The following is a 3653-nucleotide window of genomic DNA, read 5'->3' on the forward strand; positions in this document are numbered from 1 at the left end:
CAGGCGCCCACCACAGCGCCTGGCTAATTTTTTGTATTTTTAGTAGAGACGGGGTTTCACCATGTTAGCCAGGATGGTCTCGATCTCCTGACCTCGTGATCCAACTGCCTCGGCCTCCCAAAGTGCTGGGATTACAGGCGTGAGCCACCGTGCCTGGCCAAGAATGATAAATTTATATAGCATAATCACTACTGTTTCCAAAGTAAAAGATGATGACAGGAAATAGAGGAACCTGAGTTACCATTATTACCTACTAGATCTGGAAAGGACCATTGCAGACATTCACTTAAGCCATTATATTTCAGAATTGCTTTTCCTCCAAAATCTTGTTGAACGTTATAATAGAAATCTCTCCCCTTTATTTATTTATTTTTGAGACAGGTCTCACTATGTTGCCCAGGCTACAGTGCAGTGGCATGATCACATCTCACTGCAGCCTTGACCTCCAGGGCTCAAGTGATCCTCCAACGATAGCCCCTACCTCCAAGTAGCTGGGACTACAAGCATGTGCCATCATGCCCAGCTAACTTTTTTATTTTTTGTAGAGATGGGGTCTTGCTATGTTGCCCAGGCTAGTCTCAAACTCCTGGCTTCAACTGATCCTCCTGCCTCAGCCTCACAAAGTGATGGGATTACAGGCATGAGCCACTGCACCTGAGCAAACTCTCCGCCTACAGGTGCCCACCACCACGGCCGGCTAAATTTTGTATTTTTAGTAGATCCGGGGTTTCACCATGTTGGCATTTTTAAATCTCTTAACCTGGGAGGAAACCCGAGTGACACTGCCCCCAGAGGACTCTCATTGTGCTCTGTGGTCACCTTAAGGACAACACAGGTGATGTTTTGAACATGATCATATGATTTAGTAAGTTAACACTAATACCTTTTGCCTGGATTGTGATAAAAGTATATTTACCCCGAATCCCCTTCCTCATCACTGGAAGTTAAATCTTCCTAAAAACATGCTTTTACTATTTAACCCAGGCAGAGAGGCAGCTGTGATTGTTGACTGAGCACCACCTTGTATTAAGGGAACAACATTTACTTTTAGGAATAGCTACCAAAGTTGTTAACTCTTTGGTACTCAAAAATCTTTCCACGACTGGGTGTGGTGGCTCACGCCTGTAATCCCAGCACTTTGGGAGGCTGAGGCGGGCGGATCATGAGGTCAGGAGATGGAGACTATCCTGGCCAACACGGTAAAACCCTATCTTTACTAAAATACAAAAAATTAGCCCGGCGTGGTGGGGTGCGCCTGTAGTCCCAGCTACTCGAGAGGCTGAGGCAGGGGAATCATCTGAATCCAGGAGGTGGAAGTTGCAGTGAGCTGAGATTGCACCACTGCACTCCAGTCTGGCGACAGAGCGAGACTCCATCTAAAAAAAAAAAAAACAAATCTTTCCAAGCTCCTCCCATTCTATAGGATGAAGTCAAACTTTCCACCTTGGCAATCCTGGCCTCAGATCATCTAACACTAATATAGGTTTTTCCTGCCACGTCCCACTATGTCCCAAGAGTAACATTCAGCTACAGGCAGGTTGGTGTCTTCTGTTTTTTTTTTTTTGTTTTTTTTTTTTTGAGATGGAGTCTCGCTCTGTTGCCAGGCTGGAGTGCAGTGGAGCAATCTCGGCTCACTGCAACCTCTGCCACCTGGGTTCAAGTGATTCTCCTGCCTCAGCCTCCCAAGTAGCTGGGACTACAGGCACGGGCCACCACGCCCGGCTAATTTTTTGTATTTTTGGTAGAGACAGGATTTCACTGTGTTAGCCAGGATGGTCTCGATCTCCTGACCTCGTGATCCACCCGCCTCAGCCTCCCAAAGTGCTGGGATTACAGGCATGAGCCACAGCACCGGCCTAGTCTTCTCTGTTTTCTAAATGTGATAGATTTGTTCCTACCTTTGAGCTTCAGTTTATGTATGACCCCTACTGATTCTTCTTTTCTAACCAAATCTGCCCATTTTTTGCTATTTATATCCTAATTCCTTTTAGAGTCCTCCTGGGATATTGCTGTCTTTCCCCCGCTCCTCTCCTCTAAATCCCTATGGCGCTGAAGTAGGGATTACTTACTATTTTATTAACTCATATGCAACATTTTTTTTTTTTTTTGAGACGGAGTCTCACTCTATTGCCCAGGCTGGAGTGCAGTGGCGCGATCTTGGCTCACTGCAAGCTCCGCCTCCCGGGTTCACACCATTCTCCTGCCTCAGCCTCCCCAGTAGCTGGGACTACAGGCGCCCGCCACCATGCCCGGCTAATTTTTTTTGTATTTTAGTAGAGACGGGTTTCACCGTGTTAGCCAGGATGGCCTCGATCTCCTGACCTCGTGATCCGCCTGTCTCGGCCTCCCAAAGTGCTGGGATTACAGGCGTGAGCCACTGCGTCCGGCCGCAACCTTATTTTATAGTTGACTAATTCAACTATGTATAGTTCAATATAATTGGCTAATTTAATTGCCATGTCAGTAAAACGATCGACATCTAGAGTATAACAATTGTTTTATTCATATGTATACATACACATACATTATATAAAGATTTTGCCCTCGCCTAAAGTAATATTAACGTACTCCTGTGACTGTGGTAGGCACTCAATATTGGTTAGATGAATGAATGGACAGTGGCAGTGAAATGAAACCCTTGAGAATTCTTTATTTACTGTCACCCAGGCTGGAGTGCAATGGCGCGATCTTGGCTCACTGCAACCTCCGCCTCCAGGGCTCAACCAATTCTCCTGCCTCAGCCTCCTGAGTAGCTGGAATAACGTGCCTGCCACCACACATAACTAATTTTTGTATTTTCAGTAGAAACGGGTTTCACAATATCGTCCAGGCTGGTCTCGAACTCCTGACCTCATGTGATCCGCCCTCAGCCTCCCAAAGTTCTGGGATTACAAGTGTGAGTCACCGTGCCTGAACAGGGAATTCTTTTGTCCTGTTGATGGGGCTTGGACACACTTCCTGGGCTCAAAGTCTCCTTCAGAGGACTCCTTGACTCCCAAGAACTTAGAAAAGCATTCACGCAGCTGGGCACGGTGGCTCATGTCTGTAATCCCAGCACTTTGGGAGGCCGAGGTGGGTGGATCACCTGAGGTCAGAAATTTGAGACCAGCCTAGCCAACATGGTGAAACCCTGTCTCTACTAAAAATGTAAAAACCAGCCAGGCGTGGTTGTGGGCACCTGTGATCCCAGCTACTCAGGAGGCTGAGGCAGGAAAATTGCTTGAACCCAGGAGATGGAGGTTGCAGTGAGCCCACACGTTGCCACTGCACTCCAGCCTCGGTGACAGTGTGAGACTCCGTCTCAAAAAAAAAAAAAGGAAAGCATTCACACACTATAAAAAGTGAAATGGCCGGGCGCGGTGGCTCAAGCCTGTAATCCCAGCACTTTGGGAGGCCGAGACGGGCGGATCACGAGGTCAGGAGTTCGAGACCATCCTGGCTAACACGGTGAAACCCCGTCTCTACTAAAAAATACAAAAAGCTAGCCGGGTGAGGTGGCTGGCGCCTGTAGTCCCAGCTACTCGGGAGGCTGAGGCAGGAGAATGGCGTAAACCTGGGAGGCGGAGCTTGCAGTGACCTGAGATCCGGCCACTGCACTCCAGCCCAGGCGACAGAGCGAGACTCCGTCTCAAAAAAAAAAAAAAAAAAAAAAA

At 47.7% G+C, this 3653-nt stretch overlaps 1 protein-coding gene across 1 annotated transcript in view; it reads right to left on the reverse strand.

Moving 5' to 3' along the window:
• The window catches only part of ZNF786 (zinc finger protein 786), a 54300-nt gene that overhangs the window by 28939 nt on the left and 21708 nt on the right, over positions 1 to 3653 (reverse strand). The gene's annotated exons all lie outside the window — the stretch shown is intronic.

This window comes from Piliocolobus tephrosceles, chromosome 8 (genome assembly GCF_002776525.5).
Source record: "Piliocolobus tephrosceles isolate RC106 chromosome 8, ASM277652v3, whole genome shotgun sequence".
Classification (NCBI taxonomy): domain Eukaryota; kingdom Metazoa; phylum Chordata; class Mammalia; order Primates; family Cercopithecidae; genus Piliocolobus; species Piliocolobus tephrosceles.